Raw genomic sequence first — 26,297 nt, 5'->3', positions numbered from 1 at the left:
CTGGTTTGCTTTTTAGTACAAACATAACTAGTTGTTTATATAGTTCCCCCTCTTTCCCTTGGCTTCTTGAGTGTCCTCCTCAAAGATGCTCAGAAGTCTGACATCTTTAGATACTATACTGTTTGTCCTTAAGACTTGAACTGAAAAATACTTATGACCTATTTAACACAATGGACTCATGATCACAATTTTAGATTAGAAGACAGATTTTCCTCTTAGTTACACTGGTTAGAAATGAGAACTAACTCAACTAAAATCCTTCACATAAATCTGTGTCTATTCCAATGTAGCTGATGGCATAATTTGGCCCATAGAACTAGGCAAATTCTAAATTAAGTTTGATATCACTTTAACTCAATACCAGTATTGGACCCAGTGCTGCAAACACTACCAAGCATAGTGCTAGTGTTGACTTCAAATGGATGTGACTTTGAAACTAGTTTTCCAAGTAACTAATCACACCAATATTATTAAAAAGGACATAAAGGTGACCTTTATTCAGTGAAACAAAAGAATTAATTAAAATAAAAACTAAAAGTATACTAAAAATTAATAGTATAAAATTGCACAGTATCTTTTAAATAATATCCATCACTAGAAATTGGATCTTGCTTTGCATTAACTATTTAAATTAACTTTTAAAATCTATAAACTAAAAGATAAGTCAGTTTTATTTCAAATCTAGACTTTCATGAGAAAATGCACTGCTTAGTATCATTTTACATCTGTTTACATAGGTAGCGCCATCTTTTCTTCCCTGATGCACAGTTTGCCATAAGAATTCACATGAATGCTGTGTGCTCTCAGAGACTGGGGAGGCACGGCAAGCTCCCACAGCCGGCAGCGGCGCTGAGTGTGGCACCGACAAGCAGGGAGCTCCTGCGGGCGGCTGCGGCGCTGTCAGCAGCGGGGAGGCAGGGGCGATCCAGTGGTTGGCGACCACCCGCAGATGCTGCCGGCAGCGGTGGCCAGGAGCGATCGCGGACCACCTGCAGACACCTTTTCACAGGGGGTGCACCGCCACATTCGTGGGGTGCATATACACCTGTGTGCACCTCCTACGTGTTGCCAATGATAATTCATGTGTCTTTGTAGTGTCATGCCTTTCTAGACTGTCACTAAATCCTCTTTGCTTTAGTCTACTTTTGGAAAGGGGACATAAAAATGCCTAATGTAGGTATCTGATGATTACCCTAGTGAACAGGGTGAGAATGTGGTTTGCCACATGTACTATGGGACAAGTTGGGTATCTCATCCTCAACTAGTGGCTTGTCCCATCTCGAGTGGTATAAATTAAAAAAAAAACAAAAAACTTGATCTAATAAAAGATATCACGTTGACCCAAAGAATCTTGTCTGCCTATAAACTGAAGCAGCCTTTAGATATTTCTAAGGTATGTTGGGGGCTGTCTTGGACCCTGGTGCTTCCAGGATCAAGGGTATGGAAAGGTAGATTAAAATAAACTCAACTTATCACCTGCCCACCTTCCCACAGGCATTTGGCAAAGCTGAGGATCCATCCAATGATTCTCAACCTGGGTACTGTGAGAACCTTTGCAGAAGAGTGGTATGAAGCGATAAGCAGATAAGGCTAGTCCTTGTCTGGCTGATTTCCTCATCTCCACTACTCTGGCCCTCTGCAAGGAAGTAAGCATTGTAACATATAAATTAGCTTTTGAAACTGGGTACCGCTCAACTCACATAACTTATGGAGGGGTGTCTCGAGTCTAGTGAGGGGTTCTTCAAGTCCAGTAAAGGTTGAGAACAACTGATCTAGGCATATGTTGGATATTGTATGTAAAGTAGGGATTTACATATTGTTTAAAAAAATATTCATTTAATCTCCTCTAATTATATTGGTTAAACGATTAAACAGTAACACAGCAGCTCAGACACAGCGTTTGCTGGGAGTTGCTCGGGCTCCCAGAGCCCTTTGACTGGAGAGAGAGGGGAAGCAGGGAAATCCAGCCAGACAACACGTTCCAGGTGAAGCCATGCACTGGGAAGGAGGGAGCACCCATGAATGAGCAGCTAATAGCTTACTTGAGGAGTCATTAGGCTGCTGGCAGTATTCCCCTTAGGCTATGGCAGGGGTGGGCAAAATGCAGCTCAGGGGCCAGATGCGGCCCACCAGGCCATTCTACCTGGCCTGCGGGGCCCTTAAAAAATTTAGAAAATTAATATTTATCTGCCCTGGGCTGCCTGTCATGTGGCCCACGATGGCTTGCCAAAACTCAGTAAGCGGCCCTCTGCCCAAAATAATTGCCTGCTCCTGGGCTATGGGTACTAGGCCCCACTCCCCCCCTCCTCGCTCTTCCCTCCCTCCCTCCCTTCTGTCTGCCATCTGCCTTCTGATTCCTGTTGGGACATCGCACGGCTTCCCTTCCCCCCTTTTCCTGCCAGATGGCTCCCGCCCGGAGCTAAAGGATAACCGGCAAGCTAACCGATTATCACTGCACTTGCACCTGTTAAACGATTAATCGCTTAACCTGTCACATCCCCATTGTAAAGCCAGGAATTTTTCACAAATCAAGATCCTGAGACTTAATTATTAATTAGAAAGAGAAAGCTGAAGATTCCACCAGCAAAAGATAAACCAAAACAAGAAATACCTTCAAACAGAATGAAGTGCAATTTAAAATAGGATCTTCTAGGAAAACACAGTATTTCATTGCAAACAGCATCTTTGGGTGTTAAATCAGCATGTGGTAATGAATATGTCCATTCAGTGCTTCTTTCTAATTGGAATTGTACCTAGTCTTGAATAACAGGTTAATTGTGCCAAGCATAGAGTTCTCAGACTGAAAGTGTAAAAGGATAGAGTACAATGTAGAGCTAACTTGGAATGATGACAATAATCCACTTTTTGGCATTCCTTTTAGCTGTATCAGTACAGACAGGATCATATAAAAATGTAAAAGGACTATCTTATTGAGTAAGATGCTTTAGATTGAGGGACTGTGGAGAAAATATAATAGTCTCATGTAAAGGAGCTTGTTTCAGGTACAGAAGTGAGTTCATTGAATAGATTTTTTCTAATAGAATTGAATTGTGGGTTTCAGACCCAGGGATTTTGCCTTGAATCTCTTCCATAGTAAGTTTTCTATATACATTACAGATGGCACACCAAAGATCAAGCTTTCAGACATAGAAAACACTCTGCAAAGATTATCTGACCTTTCTTTGGATGCCTGTGGGAATATTGCTGTGAAAGGATAAGTCACTCATTAAGATTCCCGCTGACAGTTGGTGTGCCAGGTGGTCTAGCTTAACATGAATGAAGGGTCTTATATTCTGAGTTTTAGAAGATATTGTAGGTAGAAATAATGATTGGCACATTTTGATATAACGAAATATTGTACTGTATGGTTTTGATTGTAATGTTTCTTAACTCTTGGACTGTTTCCTGAGTACGCTTCTGTAGGGGAGATGGCACAGCCATATTCGGCATCAACATTACCCTTAAATAGTGTTTCTGCATTAATATTATAAATACTTTGGGAAAGTGTATTTTAGGAACTTAAAAGGATGTAGCTGCATCATCTCACACACTACTAGATGGTACATAAGTCTGCAAAAGGAGTACTGTGTTCAGCAACAGGGGCCAAACCATCAGATTGTATTTGATTTGCTAGCTGAATATATTTTTTGAGCTTTCACTTCTCTAAGCCCTGGTGGCCTCTTTCTGATATATGCACAAAAATGACTATAGCTGGGTATTAAAACCATTGGACCGAAATGGCCTTGTTTCCCCTTGCCTCTCCCACTCTAGTCTCACTCAGTTCCATTTTTTCTACAGAATAAATGGTGTTGCTAGAATGAACTACAGAGTTCAAGCTAAATTGGAAACTATAGAGTTGGATTGGATATATAATCCAATATCCTATCTCTAACAATAGTCATTTCTGTATACCTCTTATTCCTGTACCATACTGTTACAGAATAAAATGTTATGTTTCTTTCTCACTTGAGGCTGTTATCAGTTGATTTATGTCCAAAATTCTTAGCTGACACAGGGCCAAGACACAGTTGATCAACATGCCTCCAAAGCTACTTTCAAATTCCCTATAACTTTTTCATTTAGAAAAGAGAAGACTAGCCAATATGATTGTGAAGGAAACCTCGAAAATTTGAATTGAGTGTAACTAAAACAATAGTTCTGACAAATATGAAGTGTGCCCTTCATCGGCTACTTCACTACTCAAGTGATTAAAATTATGCATATGCTAAGTGCTTTGCTGGATTAGGGTCTTGGACACTTAAATGATATTAAAATAAGTAATATATAAATTGCAGTTTAGAACTTCCATTAGTTCCTCCACTGAAAAATTCACAAGTTACAGTGGTGTGAGTGAGTGAGACAAAGTTATAGCCCCTTTTCCATATTTATATATAAACGCAGACAAAAAATATGTACTCAATCCATGTCTGTCATCAGTTGTGCTTCTTACATGTGTACCAAACTATGCATTTGGATACTTTGCTCAAATGCACTCAAACAACCTAACCTTTTCAAAAAGTTACCCCCATCAGAACCCTGTAAAATAGAATTTTGTTCTTGTATTTGGCATTAGAAATGTAAAGCTAAAGAGATGGCAGTTTGACACATTCAGCAACTGTATTTAAAATGGTTTCTTACAGGAAATAATGTCTTTCTCCAGAAATCATTAAAATGAAATTTTTGACTTGTCTTGGGATCTTTGAAGCTATGGAAAGGCAGACTTGCATAGTTCTTTGCCTGTTAGGTATATCTGCATGCTGACCTGCCTTCCAGGCAGACCAGAATAAGTGCCTGACTGAAAGGTGCCATACAAAGGCTTATAACTTACTTTCCAGGCAGACATGAACAGGTACTTGTCTAGGAGACATCCCCTTGTTGATGACCTGCCTCCAAGGCAGATCTATCTAGTTATCTTTCTGTCTTTGAAATAGCTCCACACAGAGCTGCAATCCTGGCAGACTGAACTGTTACCTGCCTGGGAGGTACTTGGGTTGATAAGCTACCTATTAGACAATCCTGAACAATTATTTACCTAAAATATACCATTTTTTCTGAAAAGGCAGCACCTACAATTTGGATTGTAGACTATATTTTTTAGTGTTAGGGCTAATTTACTATATCTGATTTTCATTTAGTTATAAATGCTTTTCTTTTTAGTTCATATTAATAAACATAATACTAAATGCATGTGAACACATTTCTATATCAGTAACATTTATTTAGTACTTGTATAAGCAAGTACTAAATAAATGCACAGCAATGGGAGTTACTGTGCAGTAGTTCTGGTGAATGCTTTTTAAATGATGCTACTGTGCAATAACCTAATACTACTGCTCAGTAGTGTCTTGGCACTGTTTTGGCCACACGGCACTACTGCGCAGTAGTATCAGGCTACTGTGCAGTTAGTGTCTTATGTAGATGCACCCAGTGCTAACTGCTACTGTGCATTTTTTAAAATGTGCATGCTGCATCCTCCTTCAGTTGGAGAAATCAATGTCAAAGTAATGTATCTTCTGCCTGGAGTGGAAGGTGGTCATATCCATGTTTGGTTCTTAGTTCTCAGGCAAGAATAATTCCACAATCTAGTATCAATGCCTAGGAAAGCTCTCTCTCGCACATATGGGTTTTAACCTTATTGTAGAAATTTCCACTGTGTGTCTGAGGACTGGGAATTAGGAAAATGAAATGCTGGTTTGCCACCCAGAATTGGAGATATGCTATAATTTTCCTCCTCAGCTTGCTTGTTTTGAACTTTTTTCACCCTATCTTTTATTCTAGCATATAATTACAATTGAGGACATTTGAGTTTAGTAGTGGCTATTTTATGAACAGAAAAAAGAAGCATATTTGTCAGACAGGTTATTCTTTGTGTATTAGCTGAGTGAAGCAGGGACCAGGCTTAGTGGAGGTGTGGCCAGGTACTGCTACAGCAATAATGATTCATTCCATTCTGGAGCTGACAAAATTCAGTGTTAAATTGCCACAAATGACAAAGTCAGTTTCTTCTGTATAAATTTGTTAGTATCATTTGCAAAACTAACTGGCATGGCATGCTCCAGAGGCAGCAGCATTCTATATCTTCACTATGGCTTTGTCCTGGCAAAGAGCAAATACAACAGCACATTTGCTGGACTCCAAGTGCAATCACGGGAAATAATCACATGTGCCCATTTCACAGGCGAGTGGATCTCAGCAGAGGTTCTTGATACTACAAGAGACTAACAAACTAGGGTAGCTTTTGATTTGCAAAATGAAAACCTGGAAATTATTTGAATCCCACTCCTGCTGTCTCTAAACTATAGAAATGATCCTAATAAAATGCCTTTCTTTTGCCTCTCTCTATTATACGCAGGGTGCATCTACACATACAATTAATTCAAAGCAATAAACTCTGGAGGAGTTTGAGCTGGAGTAAACTACTACTGGGCACAGCTTCTACGCATGTTTCCAGGACAGCAATTTGAACCAGGGTGGAGCAGTTTACATTACAGCTGGGGTGATGGGGGCGCTCAGCCCTGGGTGGCAGTGTCAGGTGGTAGAAGGGCTGGCTGGGGCACAAGGGTATTGAAAGTGCAGAGCTGTGTGGTTAGACAGCAGGCAGGAGTCTCATCCCCTGCTGGCTGGGCTGACCAGGTGCAATTTACGGCCACGGCCAGTGTGTACACGTGCGTTTAATTGCAGTTAATTATCTCAATGGTGCTATCTTACAATGGGGTTATTTAGTTTACTGTGGCCTACTAGTGTTGCATGAATAGACTGTGATCCTTTACTCTGAAGCTAATTAGTCTACTCTGCAGTTAAGTGCACATGTAGATGCGGTCACTGTGTATCAGTCCAAAAAATTAAACTTCAGAAGTAATGAGCCCAAATAGTGTTTAATCATTTCAGATCATTTGTTGAAAGAACAGGAGAGTGAGTTAAGAAAAAAAATCCAAGATGCTTAGGAAACTGCTAACTACATGATTACAGAAAAGATTTTGGTGATCAGTGTTTATTGACTTAGTATCTCATTCTAACTTCAAACGTGTAACTAACTGGTCACATCTTAGAGAATCTCTTCCTGTGGTCCTGAACATGTTATGGGGAGGCTATTTTCTGAAAACATACCAATTGTTAGAATTTGCCCCTTTAATATATATCAGAAAAACAGTAGGTGTACTTTAAAAATGACTCTATATTGGCCAAAAACCAGAATGGGTAAATAGGCTGCGGCAGGACTGTTCAACTGGTGTCCTGAAATGGTGTATTTTGTGACCTCCGGGCTTCCGCTTGGGTGCTGCTCCCCATGCTACAGGTACTGCTACTGCTGGGGTCCCTGTGCTCCCCCTTCCTCCTCCAAGTTCTGCTTCCTGCCTATAGGGGTGGGCAGGGCAGCATGGCTGCAGGGCCCAGGCAGCCCATGTCTTGGGGAACCTGGAGCCTTCATGCAGCAAGGGGGCGTGCAGTAGGAAATGGGGTACCAACAATATTGTGGGGGACCCTGGCTGCTCTGAAGTTGGACAGCCCTGGGTTATCAACTTTATGCCACTTCATAATTCCCCCAAGTTTGGGCAACCCTCTTCCGCCACTGTAGAGCTAGTTTGTTGCCTTTGCAAGAACTGAACTTCTGGTTCAATTTGCATCCTAGCTATATCTAAAATTGTTTTACATGATGGTTCTGTATTAGCTTGTATGGAGCAAAAAAGGCTCATTTAGTTCTATTCTCTATGTTGATTCAGGGCTAGTAGGTGTCGGGACCCATAATTCATCTGAGTTATCTACACGGCGCCCCCCACTACACCAGGGGCAGTTCTTAATTAATTCCCACTCCATCACATTTCCCCTTGATCCTGTTCGTGACGTCATGTTGGGACCCAGGGCAGCCGGCCAGCAGCTCTCCCTGACTCCCACCCGGGCAGATAAGGGGCCGGGGCCTTAGAAGGCCGTCAGGCGGGTACTTGTGACGCGTGGAGTGGAATTAATTAGGCGGACGCTTATCAGTTGCAAAACAAGATTGTTTACTCACGTCAACGTGGTGTAAGACGGAGGTCAGAGATACTTAGTTAGTTACAGCTTAGAGATCGTCGTTCAGTCGTTCTGCAGATATATATATATACAGGCCGGCGGTCGGCTTATCGGGCATGCGGGGCAAGGGTACGCCAGGGAGGTCGCGGTGGGAAGATGCTGACAACTGATCAAATTGTCAGATTTACTCCAAGGTGTGGGCAGAGTTGTCTTCGCTTTGCGAAAAATGTAAGCGGGTTTTGTTTGTATGATAGCCAATTGTTTTTCGCCACGTCATAAATCTAATTAGAATCGCCAATTATCTAGCGGTCTTTGCTAGGGTGTTATTTTCACAGGGTTACTCCTTGTTTTCTTTGACCAATTATAATGATTTATATAAAGCAAAGAAGGCAAAAGTTTTTATCTCTGTTAGTGGCGCAGCAATAAATTTCTTTTTGACATGCGCAGAAAAAAGCAGTTACTATCATTATTGTTAACCCTTAGTTAACCTAGTGCAGAAAAAACTGTTTTAAATGGTTATTACTTGTTTGTGACATGGGCACTACTTAATTTGGTTGTGACAGTAGGTTAGAGGGAATAAATCATGCATTACAGTTTAGGTGTGAACTGCATGTACAATCTTTTGGTCTTTTTATGGGCATTTCTTTTAGATGACAGGTTTGCCTGGATCTACCCTTTTCTCAGAATGAAATCCTTTAATTCCCCCCACCTGGATCACTGGGCAAAATGACCCCCTGTTTAGCAACTATATATAATTCCAGGATGTCCAACTAGGTTGGGTCTGGCTATGTAATTCTTTCCAGGTGGTGTAACCTGCTGATAACACACAGTGATGGAGAAGAACTAATTCAAAGCAGTATCATTTCTTTATCCAGAGGAACTTTATAAGCAGAGGGAAATGGATTAAAAATTGTATTAAAAATATGTGCATTTTACCCCACCTCATCCTGCCTTACCTATTTAGTAGGTTCTACTCATTCCAATAACCTCTTCAGCCTGCATCTCTGACACCTCCTCTCTCAATTCAACCTATTTCCTAGACCTTTGACCATCTTCCTTTCCATCTCAAAATGCATTGTCTACAGGGGGGCCTGAACTGGATCCAGTATGTTTATGTATGTTTGCCAGGCTTTGAGTTTAAAAGCAGGTAAGATTTGCTTTGGGCTTGAAAGCAGCAGGCTGCCTGCTTTGTTCTTTCATTATCAGTAGATGGATGGTAATTAGAAGTTAGTCTGCTCTTCTGGTCTGTGCACTTGTTAGCATCTGCTGGAAATTATCCCTGGTGATTACAAAATCCACAGCACAATAGCAAACAAATGTGGACATGTAATTTTCAGCAAAATAATCCTGTTTTTTTTCTCCTGATTTACCATAGACTGCAAGGAGCATCCCCTTCCTCTTGCATGCCCTGAGCAAGTATTTTCACTGTTGCAGTCCCTAGATTCTTCAAACTGCAGCCGGGCTCCCTTAGTGCATGTCCAGAACTACACACCTCCTTAAAGAGGTAAGATATGGCCCTTGCTCTCTTTGAAGGTAGCAACAGACTGACGATCTCCAGGAAGATGTCCTCTCAACATGGGCAATGTCTAAATGTCAATACTGTAAAATACCCTAAGTTAATTGCTTTAAGTGACTTCAAGGACACTACTGATTTTTAAATAAGGTCTACATACAGGAGTATGGATCAAACCCATGAGATTGTAAAATTACTGTTTTAGAGATTTTTAGAGTTGCTTAGGCTATTTGGATGCCCAATTCCCAAAACCTTAAGCAGAAATAACAACAATAATTAAAAGCAGGGAGCTAAATTTGTGGTATACCTGGGCAAGGAGGTAGGGTTGCCCAGTGTATATGCCCGGTGTGCCATGCCCCTCTCCCCACCCCTTCCCTAGCCCCAGCCTCACTCTCTCCTCCCACGCTGGTGAGGGAGGGAGGAATACATCCCTATCTGTTTAACTGTAAACTGGGTTCACTTTATGCGAATTCGATTGATGTGCCGTTCCCTGGGAATGCATCTACTGCATAAATCCAGGGAAACCGGTACTATAATATGGCTGTTAGGTGAGGAATGGACAAGTGTGATCCCAGCTGGACAAAGGTGTGTCTGTGAGAGCTCCTGTGCAGATGCAGTCATGCCAGCAAAAACTTCTCCTTTACATGCATGATTCATTTTACTTTGGGGCGATTTTATTCCATGACCCCCAGCTTTGTCAGTATAGGTTCATCCCCACTGTTTCAGTCTAGTGTGCTGATAATGCTTTCCTAGCATGGACATAGCCTCAGAGGGAAATTTGACTGAGAATTTCAGTCTGAGCTCTGCAGCATAAATATTAAAAATTGTCAGTCATCCTCAATGTATTTTCTTAGGAGAATCATTTTCACTTCCAGAAGGATTAGGATTTATTTTACTTCTAAAATATAGACACAAGTTTTGAAAACTGTTAGGTACAGATTACATCTTTTGGGAGTTAAGATGGGAAAGGCTGGAATATTCTTTGTACCAATTACATTAGAACACTGTGTTTGATAAAGGAATAAAAATGTATGCTCCACAAGATGGCAGTAAGTTCCTGCTCTTAAAAATAAGTTTAACTTTATTTTAACCTTGTTCTAAGTAAAATAGTTCATCAGTAGAATTTCTTCTGAGCAAAGATTACATTTTCCCTCAACAGCTAAACTGGAGAGATCGTTTTTGTTATTTTCTTTTTTTTAAATAAAGCCAGTAAAAAAAAAGAATCCCAAAACAATGGTCTAAACTTTAGTTTTTCAAGTGGCAACTAACTGATATTTTCTTAGTTCATTCTTTTGATACTGCAAGTATTCAGGTGCTATACAGAGAGTATTATTGAAATTTCATGCAATCATCAAAAACTAGCTGCCTGATTATATTCAGAGATTCAGATTTTCACAACTGTCATCTGGTTTCTTTTTAGAAGTCAGTATGAAGGTTTTTAAACTACCATTTTTTCCTGTCTCTATTATGGTTTTATTTTTTTTCCAATCCAGAAATCTCTAAGGGGTCTAGTCAACTACTGATTGAGACCAAGAGAACGATATAAAAGAGTGATTTTTTTTCTTTTGTGTTATCAGCTCCAGAACACCTTGGAATGTTGGTAATTAGATTGTTTTATAAATATTACATTACAAAACTATGAACATTACAAAAATCAGTTAGACTCCTTTGTAAGATGTGTGCGTTTAATTCCCCCTATGGGAATCTGTGAGGATAATGTGGGAATAAATATAGAAGAAGTAGGATAGTAAAAGACTGCCTCTCTGCAGTCAGATTTTTCCAGTAGTTACTATTATGTTTAAGCTGATAGTGATTGAAAAGGTTTTCTAATAACTCGACACCCAAACTGTTTTGTAATTAAAAAAAATGCATTTTAACATCCTCTCTTGTCACCTTGTATGAGTTTGCATTATGCATGTTACTGTGAAAGGAAAAATAAGGGAGGGGGGAATCTTTTTTCAAACACAGTTTCCAGAAGGTTGACAGCTAGGTAAAATTGTATTAATTTACAGTGCAGACATTACTTGGGTTTCGGAAGGGAATGAATGCATGAAGACGGGCTGCTCTGGGAGTTTTAAAACTACGGTGTGATTCTGTAGATATCTGTGAAAGCTTTGACTCCTGCCCCCTTATTTGTTGTTTGTTTCAGTTCTGTACACAAGCGGGAAATAAATTCTTCTTTTTATTTCTAAAATGAATTCCAGTCAGAGGTAGGCTAAAAGCACCATTCATTTAGATGAAAGATCCTGAAACTATCATGTTTGCAACCATTTGTCACAGTTTAAGTAGCAGTGCATAAATGTCTTGCAGTTCGTATACAATTTAATTCCTGCTGACAACAGCTCCGTTCCTAGTTTCCTCCCCGTCATTCTTACTGTTTACATTTCCTGTAAACAAGCTGCTGGGGAAACGGGGTAACTCTGCTGTTCATCAGCCAAGGTTGTGGCACCTTCAAAATGTGGAAAAGTAGTCAAGCATGGGGGATGATATAAAGAAGAGTTTACATCCTAATGAGCACTAAATACGTCTTCAGAGAATTTTGAGATAACCCAAGGGATTACTTTTTTTCATGAACATTTAGCATTTGCAGTTAGAGCTACGTGAAACATGAAATGTCTGTTTTATACACGTTTTAAGATGTTTGTGGGGTTTTTTCCCCCAATTTGAAATGAAAATATTTTCCAAATTTTCTATGAATCAAAAATTCTGAAATATTGATTTCAGAACATTTTCACTTGAAAATTTCTTTTTGACAGTTATTTTTGGGGGTTTTCCATTTTAATGTTACTTTAACATAATTTCATGGCATACAAATAATACTGTGCATTTTATACATATATTGACTTATAATGTGACAGTTGAAATACTCTTTTTTAATCCATTAAGGGCAGCTGCAATTTAGGCTGGATTAAACCATTTTATCTTTACAAGATTTAGATGTATTCTGTTTGCAGTGAATCCTGCATTTTTGCAGGAGTTTGATTAGCCCCTCCCAGATCCTTAAATGCATAATAAAGAGTGAGTTGAACCCATGCTGTTTTGAGATCATGGGGTAAAGTCTGTGTTCAGCTGTGAGTTGCTTCTTCATCTGCTCATTTTGCAGGATGCAGACAATAAAAGTGCTTATATAATTTTCCAATGCTCCTCCTAAATTTTCCTGCGCATATATGTTCCTTTTACCTGCTTACAGCTTTCATGGCCCCTATGGACTGGAAATCGATAGTGTCCCAATCTATATACACTTGCTTACCATTTAACCCTTCACTTCCACATGGCCTGTTCCAGTTTCTGCTCATCTGTACCAAGTGGTGAAAGGCCTATCAACTGGCATGCTGCTAGCTAATCAGAGGAACAGACAAGATCTGGTACCTTTTTGATAGGAACTTGGCAACGGTCATGAAATTGGAAATGCCCCTGAAAATCCAGCTCCCGCAGACTCATGTTGTTCTCTGTGACATCATTTTGAACACAAAATGTCAGATGTTTAGACCTGCAAGGAAGTGAAGAAACTGTTCCAGGAGTGATGCTGGAGGAGATCATGATCGACCTGAGGGGAGAGTCCACAGAACAGCCTTCAGGCCTGACTGTCGTAATGTAGCTCCTGGATAAATTTTTGGAGGACCAATCTGGGAATAGGGCTGGGGACTACCTGGAGAGGGAGGTATTTGGTCTCATGCATACCACCCACTTTCTCCATTATCATTATGGCAGTAATTGTAGCACAGCAGGGAGGGCTTTGAGAGAGATACCCCACATCATTACTCTTATGGAAGATATTACAGGTCATTGCTTTGTTCCAGGTGATGGGATACTTTTTTCTCATCATCCCACCAGTGCATATGATTCAAAGTGTGTGTATGGTGGGAAGGGGAGAGGGGGGAGGAAGAAGGGGAAATAGATGCAGTTTTTTTTCTTTTACTATTTTCTCAAGTTGACAAAGAATGGCTTCAGGTTTAGTGAGCGTGGGTATATATATTAGCAAATATAGCTCTAACTCAGCCATACCGATACAATGCTAAGGGATTTAGACCTTAACCAGCATTGAAGTAATGTCTCTGGCAGAATGGATTTTAAGTCCCAGTGGCTGAATCAAGTGAGAAAGTTGCTTGTGGACTTTATTGCTTTCTGTTCAAGTTCCTTCTGCTCTTGAGACATTGTCTGGTCTGTGGTAGTTGGAGGAGTGAGGTGGTGAATCAACTGCTGTTAATAAACTGTGGCAAAATGTTGCAGTACTAGAAACAGGAGATATAGGCTTCTCTGTAAATTAATTATTTTAAAATAAAGAAAGTAAATGTGTGGGCACGCAGAGAACTCTGCCAATTGTCAGAAATATCAGTTGCAGCACAAAGGGGAGGTGTGGAAGGATTTTTGTAGGCCTCTTGGTGGATATTGCCCAGCCCTAGAAAGTATAGTGTAATTATGTGCATGAAAGAGGAAGTGTCTATCTGACTAGAAATACCCCAAAAGGATGGGAAGTCTGTGCTAAAGGGAAAATTTTCTTGACTCTGAGTCTGATCCCTAAAGGTCAGATCTAAAGGGCTTTTGCAGAGCTGTTTATTATACTTAATCTACTGCTGTGTACAGTATAATTGAGTTCAGTCAATCTTACCAGGCCTTTTCAGTTCCCTCCTATAGCCACTAAAATCTAGGTAGTCCTTGCTATGTAGTAAAGGTAGAATGTGTGCGAGTAAACATCACAGCCCAGAAATTCAAGACAGTTTCCAGTTTATGGAACGGGAATCAGACTCGGGCGATGCATTTAAATTCGGTTAGTGCCAAAAAAGTACATTATACTTTTGCTCATTATATCCCAAATAAAGTGCCTTTTCCTAAGTGAATAACACTTTAAAAGAAATGTAATGTGAGTAAATAGTGGAATCAGGGAGATGAAGGGCAGTGCCAGAAAGAATAGATGTGAGATTGAAATTTGGTAGTAAGAACTGGGCATCTAATAACAGAAAAGACCAAGGAAAGGGAGAATTGCTGTATGCCAGTCACTTATTGGCAGTGCTGTATAACATCGATAATTTCCCAAGGCAAATATTATTTTAAAATCTTAATAATAGAATGTGAACATCACATCTGACTTGTGCTTTCACGTATTTTGAAGTAAATATAACTAACTGTATCCTCCGGTTTAAAAGGACATCTATACTCTGTAAACACTGCTATATAGTACTGATACAACAGTCTTCTCTTACTGTCAAAGTGTTCCTTTATTTAGTTTGTTGAACTTCTGGCCTATTGCAGACATGATGATAATATAATGGTTGGATTTGAACTTTGCAGACATTTCAGAAATCTGGCATTGCTTTGGTGTCAGTAACTCTGTGCTGTAAATGTTGCTAGTAATTTGGGAGGGAGGAGATTTTACGAAAAGATTAATTTATAATCCTAAATTACGTTTGAAAATTTATGGGGGGTATGGGAGAGAGGCAACACAGGAGAAGACAGAGGGTTTTTTTTTCTTTCTTAATGTCAGAGAGAATGGAGAACTTGTTACCAGTTTTCACTAATATCTTGCTCCTTCCTCAAACTTCAAGTTTTCTTTTTTAAGCTGCAAGCGTGATTCTTTCCAAGGTCACTTTAGGTTTAGTTTACCAATATGACACATGCTAGAAGTTAATTTAATAACCTAATATAGTATTTTTTTTAAATAACCCCACAAAGATATTGCCAGTGTGATCACATCTCTCTGAAATGGAAATCAAAACCACTCAATGTCTTTTTTTGTCAAACTGATTGCATCTAATTGAAAAAAAAATAGAAATCACACTGGTGCAGTCTTTTCTTCCCATTAACATGCACTGCACAAAAATACTGCCTAATCTAGCAAAGAATGTTGCCTTGTATTATCTTCTCCCTCATAAAACTGCTTTGCTTAGATGAAGTTGAGAGAAAATCTAGGACAGGAAGGGAAACAGCATTTTCCTTCCCAAATAAGTCATGATTTATAATTCATCCATATATTCCCTTTCCTTCATAAGTGTAGCCAGCTACTGAAGCAGAAGTGCCTAGCCTTTGGCCTTAGCTTGCCACTCTGATTTCTTGGTAAATAGATAAACATGCCTATAAGATTAAGTGACAAATTCACATCAGCACCCAAAGCTGTCTAATCAATACCACTAATCCATCAAAGATTACAACAAGGAACCTTGTGTTTCAGTCCTTTCTTTCTGGCATTAAGTGTGAACTGAAATAGAAAAGAATCATCTCTTCCAAAAATAAAATGAAAGAAAACTCTTAGGACAAGAAAAGTATCCCTTAATTTTTTTAACATACATTGAAAATAATCATCCTTGGTGTGTATGTGCCAGCATAAACCGATTCTCTTTTGAAGAAAATTAAATGTAATAAAACATTTGACAAACTGACCAAAATAAATGAAATGCTTCATAAGATGACAATACAGCAGAGGCAGATAAAGTTAAGTCAAAATCAAATCATATGAATTTGAGTAGAAGAAATTAGACAAAATACAAGCTGAATCTGTCAAGTCAAGGCAAATGATTGTCCAGAACAGGCATGTTCAACTTCCAGCCCACGGGCCAGATACAGCCTTGGAGCCATGTCATCCAGTTTGAAGGGCTCCTCACAAGTCTAAAACTTTGGTGGCGGAAGAGCAGGGCAGCCTTAATCGCTACTTCCCTGCTGCCAAATTTCCAGGCTCATGGTTAACCCTATAGATTAGATAGTGTGGCCATGTGCGCTAGACCAGATGTATTGGGCTGTGGCAATGGGATGCCTGATCTGGGTGTGTGTGGCTGGGCACAGTGCAGGGCTGGAGCCAGGTTGGCAGGGCCACAAGGTTTGAGCACCAGTGCCTTAGGACATAGGAGCTTCGTTAAAGTCCATTACAGTCAATGAGAGTCTTTCCATTGACTTGAATAGGATCTAGATTTTGCTCTTGTTGATGGTCCAAAATCTCTGGAGCATCCTTGCTTCCAGTGGTAATGGGTTAAGGACTTTGGTTGTAATCCTGTATATGTAGGGATCTATCGAATTCATGGCAGAAGCAGACTGTGCGGCACCTCCTTTAATCTTGCAGGTTCCCCTGCATGCCCCTCCCTGCTGACTGGCAGAGAGGCCTTGCCACTTGCTTCTGATCGGCAGGGAGGCGAAAACCACAGTTTTAAATATGGCATCGTTTTTGCCTCCTAGCCAATCCGCACCAAGCAGCAGGGCCACCGGGGCCCCTCGGTCAATTAGCAATTGGGGAGGGGAGCAAGGGAACCTGCAAAATTAAAGGAGCTGCTGCATAGCCTGCTTCCACCGTGAATTCGGTAGCTCCCTATGTATATGCTTCCCTGTTCAAGTAGTGCCACTTTATGCACAATAACAGTTCATTGGTTGAAGTTGCTCATATGCTTGGGAATTTGTAGAATCAGGCCTCGTACTGATAAGACATAAGAATGCTATTTAAATAATGTCAAGTTTCTAAAATAAATCTGACAGTTACTACAGGAGGTGCATTAAATAATTTTGATATACTCATATACCCAATGTAATGTATTTATTGAGAATTCAGTGATATTTTTCTTTCATTTGCATGTTTTCCTTTTGCTTTTTTCAGCTTAGATTTTTTTCTGCCCTGTTATGGTATTTTTATTTATAATTAAAAACGAACAAGAGAAATATAGCTTTCTATAAATGCTCTCAATGAAAATAGAGTTTAAAAAATGTAATATCTGAGGAGTCCTTCAACTGACTTCAGTATTTGTTGGATCAAGGTCATAATGAACTGGTACATTCCCTTACTACAATATATAGGACCCTAAAGGCTGCTGCAATCATTTACTTTCACTCCCTGACTCTTTTAGAGTTATTTGCTTGGTTACAGGAGATGTCAACAATAATGCAGACAGGAATGAAATTTGAAGAAATTAACATAAATAGTGTCAACATGCTGTCTTGTGATTTAATGCCAGTTTCTTTTGAATTTCATTTTATTACTATCAATATTTCCCTCTGATCGTCACTACTGAAACATAATTTCAACACTGAAAATTAATTTCATGTAAATGTAATGTTCTGTTCCATCAGTGATGAAGGGTTCATTCAGTCACTCCCCCCCTCTTCCCACCCATTATGTTAGCTTTACAGCTCATTTTCTGGACTTTCACACCCACAACATTTGCAAGAGATGGAATAATACTATGGTATTTCATTTAGCCTTTGATAACTCCACTCCCTTGGGTTGTGAGAAAGTGAAAATTACTAAAAAAAAAGAAAAGAAGACATCCAATTTAGAAAACTATCACTAAATGTTGAACTTCAGAGTACACAAAGTATACTAGGACTTGTTTAGTGAAAAGCAAGGCACTGTGGCACCTTAGGGCATGTTCCCATGAGTGGGAATGTGCGTTTCCCCAGGGACAACTAGAAGTGGCATATATCTAGTGGAGACTGGGACCAGTACCTGGGCTTACGAGCAGTCTTACCTAGGGTCCTGGGGCTGCAGTGGTTGTGATTCTGTCTCTTGGGGCTTGGCTGGCAGCCAGAGCATGGCTCTGCCCAGCCAGGCTTTGTTTTTGGGCAGCGCACGCTGCTGCCATGTGTGCCATGCTGTTGTTTTTTGTTTCTTTTTTTTGGGGGGGGGGGGGGGGTTTGGCACATTTATTTATTTTTTTTGACACTGGGATCTCCTGGGGTCAAAAAGACCTGTTGTGCTGCAAATTAACAGCATGGGGAATGTATACATGTGCAGCACACGTGGTTTGCGGTGCCACAGACTTTAGATGCATGTACGAGGGAAGATGCCCTGAGAGCAGGGGTGGGCAAAATGCGGCCCATGGGCCAGATGTGGCCCTCCAGGCCATTCTATCTGGCCTGCAGGGCCCCTAAAAAATTTAGAAAATTAACATTTGGCTACCCCTGGTTGCCTGTCAAGTGGCCCTTGATGGCTTGCCAAAAGTCAGTAAGCGGCCCTCCACCTGAAATAATTGCCCGGCCCTGCCTTAGAGACTAACTAGTTCAGAGAGGCATGAACTTTTATAGGCAACAGCTGACTTTGCCAGATGCTGTAAAATGAACATTGGAAAGAGAGGGTTTTATAAACAAGGAAAAGGGACAGAGGCAGGGCACATGGTTAAGAGGGATGAAGAGTGGGTTGATAGGGCCAGCTGAGATGAACAAGGCACTTGAGTGACACTGGAGTTAAAAGCTTGTCCAGGTAATGGGCTAAGAATCCATAGTCCCTGTTAGATTATTGTTAAATCATCCCCAGACTAGACTGTGTTCTTATGCCACACTTCTATATTCAAAGGCTTTTCAAGTTCTTTTGTTTCAGTACGGTTAATCTGAGGTCAGTGATGAAATGTCCAGGGAAGTTGAAGTGTTCTGCCGTCAGCTTTTGTGTTTCTGGAATTGATGTTGAATCAGTGTCTATTCATTCCTTTATCTAGGGATTGTCCCATATATCCAATGGAGACTGCAGAGGGACTGTGTGAACAGGTGATGGCATATATAACATTTGTGGGGAAGCAGGTGAATGAACTCCTGCGGCGTGTCCAGATGAGCGCAGACGTGCGGTCTGTGGTGCCACACACCCCTCATGCAGGCGTTTTCCACACTGCTACTCCTGGGGTAAAAAAAACAAACCACCATGCCAAAAAAAAAGCAGGGTGGTGTATATGATGGCAGTGCACTCCGCCCAAAACAAGAGCCGGGCCAGCCAGAGCTGCATTCGGCTGCCAGCCAAGCCCCAGGCTGCAGGGGTGCCATGGCTGCAGCTTCTGGAGGCCCCCAGGACTGCAGGTAGGGCTGCTGGGGTCAGCACAGTTGCTGGCCCCAGCATCTCCTATCCCACCCAGGGTAACCTGCCAGGCGCCAGAGCACACGTGGCATAGGCGTTCCCTGGGAACAAGTAGCAGCAGTAAAATGTGTGCCATTGCTGCTTGTCCCCAGGGAAACACAGATTCGTGCTCGTGGGGATGCACCCCTGATGTTATAATTAGTGTTGTTTGGTCAAGTGACGATGTGGTCTGTGCTGATGAGGGGGCACAGCTGGCAAAACCGTCTATATTTATTTGTTTTTGGACTACAACTTTAATGAGTTTTGGACCAGGCTGTTTTTTTAACTTTAATATGCTTTGGATCATGCCTTAATTTATTTTTTTCTTTTCTGATTTCACTTTGTTTGAATAATAAAATACAGAGATAATGCCTTTGTTTCCCAATGAAATATTTCTGTGGTCAAAGATTAATATCTCTGTGGGTCTGAAAGCAATACGTATGTAAACAGCATATGGCCAAACATGAGATTGGATATATTTTTTAAATATGTGATTTAATTGAACTTCCAGGAGAAATTCTGCCTTGGAGTTTCTGACTTTGTTTGTGAAGAATATGGAAATAGCTACATCATTCTGTATGAACACTGTGCATGTCTCTATGTGTTTGCTTATAATAGATTATTTGCCACAAAGTAAAATCAAAAGAGGTTGTTAAAGAAACCAGGCAGAAAAGGTAGAACAAAAACAAAGGTAGATTAGGGCGCATCCCTGGAAATACTTTTACACAATAGTCAGGGATTATAACTGTGAAGAAAGTCTCCCTCATTCCAAATCTGATGACAGGCAGGGATGTTTTTGCCAAAGCTGGGAACAGGGAGATCAAAGGGCATCAATCTGTTTAAAGATCAGCCCTTCACAGAGGGAGGGGGCAGTGGTCAGCTGTTGCAGGCTGACACAGATTGACTGAGAATTAAGAGCTGTAATTTGGCCCCGGAGAGTGAAGGTGGTGCCAAGGTCAAATCACATCTCTGTAGGGACTTGAGAGAAAAGCCAAGAATTTGTGCATATATGTATGTTATTTTGAATCCATTATTTTGAATCCATTTACCTAAGTTGGGGGCAAAGCAGTGTGTGCATACATATTTGCTATTTTGAATCCATTACCATGAATGCTGCATATCTTTGGGCAAAATAAATCAGACTTCATTCTGTAGAAGCTGTCATGGCATATTATTATTGTCTGTAGCTTCCTGAAGGAAAACACGCAAAGGTGTCAAGTCCCTTAGGCGAGTGAGGTAACACCGTCAGCAACAGGGGAGTGTATCCCAGAGTCCCAGTCAGAGAGTGATAGTATCATAAGATGCTTCCCCAAAGGGACTTGCAGGCATAGAGAAGCCTCTTGAAAGAGGTGTGTGTACTCAAGGTATTGCAAAAGTCTCCAAAGGGGCAGCTTAACAAGGGACTGTGACAATGCAAATATGTAGTTCATTCCATTCCCTCCATGGGCTAGGAGAGAATAGATGACTCTTTATTGCTGTCAGTTTGCTGATAACACTGTACCTAGACAATGACTATAATCAAATCTCATGCTTCATGGCTTCAGAGGTCAGGAAGGATTTTTTTCCCCACAATGTACAATTGGCAAAATGTTCTTGGTTTTTGCAATGCCTTCCTTGGAGTCCTTAGGCATGGATCAAAGTTAGAGATGGCATGGAGCAGAGCTCTAGAATGGTACAAAACCATCTTTTTCACAGACACCAGGTTAGTGAATCTAGCTCACATATGTAGGGTCTGGCTGTTTGCTGGATCTTGGGAACAGGAGGAAACTTCCCTGTTAAGTCAAGATTTTCAGGGATCCAGGAAAGTTAACACCTTCTTCTGAAGGATGGGGCACAGATCATATGCATGAATATAATCTTGCATAATTACTGTATTTACTGAATTGGAGATGACTGTGGAGGGTATCAGACCTTGTGGTAGACCAAGGCAACACAAAAACTGATCTGGAAGGGACTGGCAAAGATTTGTCAAGGTGGAAGGAGATTGCACAAGGTAGGAGGAGTTGGAAGGCTGTAGTTAAGGTATTACAGCCCCCCCAAGGCCTGTGAGACCAGAGAGAGAGAGAGACCAATACCTTTCTTTTTCATTTTTTTTTTTTTGGCTATGGATAACAGATTTGCTTACCTTTTTAATGAGTCATTTCTTACCTCTAGTAACATCTTTGCGTGGAGTAGGAAGTGAAATAATATCACCTTTAAATTGGTGATTGTTAACATTATGGGTCTGAACATTTTTATATCTGGATTGGTTCATTTCAAGGGCACTCAGTTCACTCAATTTAATATCTCGAGAGAGAGCTGCTTTGGTGTCAGTTTGGAGTACCTTTAATTGCAGCCCGAGGAGCTTTTAAACTCCACCAGCTTCGCAGTTTGTATTCCACTGAGTGGCATAAAGTTCTATAATTACATAGAAAAACACCAAAACAAACCCTAAATTAAAAACAATGTTGAGGTTGAAAAGTCAATTTCTCAGAAGTTAGGAAAAACCAGTATTCAAGTTTCCTGTGCAATCCTAATTTCAAACCCCTTGTGTTTCTGAATCCTGATAAAGGCTTTTCATGACTACCTACCTTTTTACCCATGTGACCTCAGCTTCATTCAGTGTAAAGGATGGGTGGTGCTTACTAAACAGCTAACTTGTCAATATTTCTTTTTATCATCATTCAGCGTGTGGCCTTGTGCATTATTTACTTCATACCATCAAAATCCTGGACTGAATACAAAATTATTAATTTCCTTCTGTGCTTTCCTACAGTGCTCTCAGCATAGCGTCTTAGTGAATGTTACTATATTAATCATTTCAAACCTGAATGAGGGCAAGAAGTATCGTCATCCCTACTGTCACCCTGGAGAACTGAGGCACAGAGATTAAGATCAAAATGATCAGAAGAGCCAACTAATTTTGGGTGGCCAATTTCAGACGACTAGGGTCTAATTTTCAGAGTGTTTAGGATATGGAATTTTATATGTTCAAAGCACAACTCCTATTGACCTCAGTTGCAGCCGTGAGTGCTCAGCATTTCTGCAAATCAAACCCCAAGTGTCTCACATTGAATACACAACTCTGATTTATTCCCTGAGCACGATCCATACTGTTTGCTGAACAAAGTGGGGGGTCCTGTGTTTATGATCATGTAGTTAAAGTCTGTATGGTGATGCATGAGCCTAAGGGGGCTGAATTAAGCATGCATGAGCAATCTTAATGCTGATAGTTCCTAACTGCTGAGTACTTGACTTCCTAACTTCTAAAATTGTCTTTCAATATTGCTACATTGAATATAACTTAGAAATCTAGTGATTTCTTTATAAAAGGACCTGCTAAAATTCGATCTTGTGGCATCATCTAGACCTCCCACACTGGTCATCTGTGGGGGTGGGACCTTAAGTTCCTCAGTACACTCTTTTATTACTTCAGATAATGAAACAACTGCAACAGATGACAGTCAGAGGGGAATGAGACACAATTTGCCAGTCATTTCATATCTTTTGCTAGACAGCAAAGGAGTGCAGAGTCCAACTCCAGGTTCAACGGGGTTATAAATCTTCTTTATCCTGTTTCTTCAGCTTGTCCCATCCCCTTCTGTTTCTGTGTTCTGTTCCCTTTTGTGCCCTTTTCTTGCATATTTGTGCTCTCTCTCTCTCTCTCTTACTCTTGCTCTGCCCTCCTTCTTCCCCCAATTCCATACTTTTGCCCTTTCTTCCCTGTCTGGTGCTGTTATTCTCCATTTTCCTTTCCTCCTCCCACAGCTGCTTCCCCTTCCTCTGCTCATCCTTCTGGGACAGCACTTCTATTTCTTCTACTCCCCGTCAACTCTTTGTTTTCTTTCCCCTCTCATTGATGTCAACTTCTTTTTTTTTCTCTCTTTCTACACTTGGAGTAGATTCTTGCCCACTCGTCTCCTGAGCTAAATTCATCCCTGTACTCTGAACCTTGTATCTATTCCTAACCTCACTTCTCTGTGTTCTTTTCAGGTGTTTTCTACTTCTTCTCCATTTTACCTGGTCATTAATAGAGGGAGCCCTGAGAGAACAGTATAGGCAGTTTTCCTCCTCTCCTTTGCATAATCTAGCTACCAGAAGGAATAATTTCAGGAGATGTCCTGCTTGGCCCCTGCAGTGCTGGGATTGGTGTGGATGGCGTGTGCACATTCCCAGTGGCATGCTGGGGATACAGGGGGTTCAGGGCAGGTGGGATCTTCTAAAGAGAATTTAGCTGTGAAGCTGTGACAAGTCTCTGCTGAACATACACCTCCAGCAGTAAAACTTGGGCCAAATTTAGGCAGCATTTCACAAGAAGAGGAAAAGATATATCCCTGACACTGGAACATCCTCCTCTGCCAAATTACAAGATCTCGTCTCCAAAGCATGAAGGCACTAGATTTTTTTTTCACTGAGATACTTTAACCTAGGCCAAATGTATTTTCCTTAACCTTGTTCTGACACAACTGAATTGTTACAAAGATTTTCCAAAATAAAGCAAAACAAAAAAACCCAGCAAACAAACAAACCCAAACTATCCCAAGGCAGGCACCCAGCACAGGACTTTTCATCCCAAAGGGTCCTAGGCAATGTTACAAGCAAGTGGAAAGCTGGGTCTTATAAGACAGTGTTAAGAAATATTAACTGTAGGCATCACTCCCTGTGACACCTGTAATAAAGATTTTTGCTTCCTGGGGTGAGATGCAATATTAAGGTTTCAGGGATAAAAAAAAAAAAAAAGAAATCCCCAGAAAGTATGCCAGATACTCTTCTGATTTCTCCTCTATATCAAAAACTGCTAGGGGTTGACTTGGCAAGGGGCTGGAAGACCCCTATATTTTCTTTAAATCAATGTCAGTTAAAAGCCCTTGGAGCTGCAATGGATCAGGCTATAACTGCTCTACAATGTAGCCTAGGTACTTTATTCATTTCCTATTTCTTTTGGTTCTTGTTGAGACTTATTTATTGTGTTTTTCTGTTTTTTTGTTTGTTTGCACCATCTGCTTCTTCAGGGTCAGCATAACTGTCTCTTAATGTCTTTACTTCTGTTACCATATGGTCAAGTTTATGGAGGCATTTCTGCATTGAACTCTCCTCTTGGGATTAAGCCTCTTGTGTTGTATTCTTGTTCTGCCACAGGCTTTTCTCAACCTCAGGCAAGTCACATACACTACTGTGTTTGCCCTGAGGTTTCTAAAGTAATTTAGTAAGGATGGGGGTTTATACCCTGTCAGTAAGCAAGGTCAGAACCTCACTCCCCAAGCCATGCAATAGCCCTGTTTCCTCAGCATATATTATGAGTACTTGAGATAATGTGGGTTGTGTGCAAGCACTGAGATTTCCTGCAGTAATTTGTATTAGTCTTTAGTTTTTCTTCCTTTGTTACTCTTCCTGCTATCACTGTATTTTGTTGTCCCTTCCCTAGCAGTGAAGTAGTTAGAGCCAAAATCCCTCAACTCTTATTTATATCAGAAGACGACCAGTATTTTGCAGGCCATATAGATTACAGGATATCTTTTAAAGGACAGAACTGGAGGTTCCATCACTTAAGGCATTTAAAACTATTCTGGACCAAGCAGTAGAAAATACATCCTAGGAAACAATTGCACACGGTTATGGAAATGGACTGAGATGGATCCTCTTTGTCCTTGATCAGTGCTCTTCCTCCCCTCCTTTTCTTTTCCATCATACCATATGAAACTAAAATTTGAAAGTAAGACATAATTTTTTATATGGCGCTGTCATTTGGTTCTATTTTTCAACTGAAAAGCACTTTCTTCTTTTTTCTATCTAGAAGAAAATTGAGCTTCCAAGAACTTGATGTGCAAACTTCACTTTTGCATCCTACAAAATTGAAGATGCTTAATGGAACTGCAAGAGAAAGAGGTACTTTTGACTATGATCGAATTAAAGCAATTTTAGGCACTCACTTTGGGTCTAAAGAACTGAAGGAATGCAATCCATAGTGGCTGCTAGAAGCACCAATTACACATAGTTTTTTTTCTGAATTCATTGATGATAGATCTTTATCAAATTTTAAAAAAACTTAGGACTTTTGCTTTGAAATGTTGAAATCTGGGACTTTGAACAGTCAACTTATAGAAATTAAATAGAATCTGGATATTTAAACAATAGTACATCAATTGAACATTGTACAGTCTAAATTCTTTCCTTTGGCGAAATAAAACAAAAATGGTTATGATAATTTTTAAAAGCACGATAGTAACTTTTATTCTGTTAACCCTTTTATTTCTCTAAAACTAGTAATAGCCATGCTTTCCCTAGGAATACAGGTGGATGGATGCTAAGGTCAGTGTGTTTCCTACACAAGAGTGAATTTTGAAAAAGGTTAGAGTGAATGAAATAATGCATTTTTATAATGGAAACAATTTTGCAACCTTAACTATAGTGGTTACTTCCAGCTGCTCTTATTATGTATAGAAAAGCTGTTTTATGCATTGGTTTATTTGAAAATGCAGTAAAAAATATTTGAAAAGAAATGAGTAGTACTCTCTCAATGAACTGAAAATCAATCTGTACTGTAATTCATGGAAAGGTACTGTTTGCACTGCAGAGATTAGAGGAAAAACCGTGATGCATATAATGCAACTGAATGGTGGATTTCTGCTAATTTGTAATGGGAGACTGCAAGCCTATTTATAAATAGTTTAATAGTTTCTAGCGTCAGAAGGGACCTGAACAAATCATCAAGTCCGACCCCCTGGCCTGGGCAGGAACAAGTGCTGGGACGATAATACCCCAGCCAGATATCTATCCAACCTCCTCTTGAAGACCCCCAAGGTAGGGGAGAGCACCACCTCCCTTGGGAGCCCATTCCAGAGCCTGGCAGCCCTAACTATAAAGTAATGTCTCCTGATGTCCAGCCTGAACCTGCTGTCAATCAATCTGTGGCTGTTATTCCTTGTTATCCCAGCTGGTGCCCGGGGGAACAGAGCCTCACCTATTTTCCACTGGTCCCCCCTGGTGATTTTATAGATGGCCACCAGA

General features: G+C 40.4%; 1 long non-coding RNA gene across 1 annotated transcript in view; it reads left to right on the top strand.

The window, feature by feature from the left end:
* The first annotated feature begins 9,347 nt into the window (after window positions 1-9,347).
* LOC109281424 (uncharacterized) overlaps window positions 9,348-26,297 on the top strand; it is a 38,350-nt gene continuing 21,400 nt past the window's right edge. Inside the window, exons 1-2 of the long non-coding RNA XR_002088074.2 lie at window positions 9,348-9,508; window positions 25,084-25,175. This is a non-coding gene — a long non-coding RNA (uncharacterized LOC109281424). The remainder of the gene's footprint in view (window positions 9,509-25,083; window positions 25,176-26,297) is intronic.

The sequence above is a fragment of the Alligator mississippiensis genome, chromosome 4 (genome assembly GCF_030867095.1).
Source record: "Alligator mississippiensis isolate rAllMis1 chromosome 4, rAllMis1, whole genome shotgun sequence".
NCBI lineage: Eukaryota > Metazoa > Chordata > Crocodylia > Alligatoridae > Alligator > Alligator mississippiensis.
This window is presented reverse-complemented; position numbering and strand designations above follow the sequence as displayed.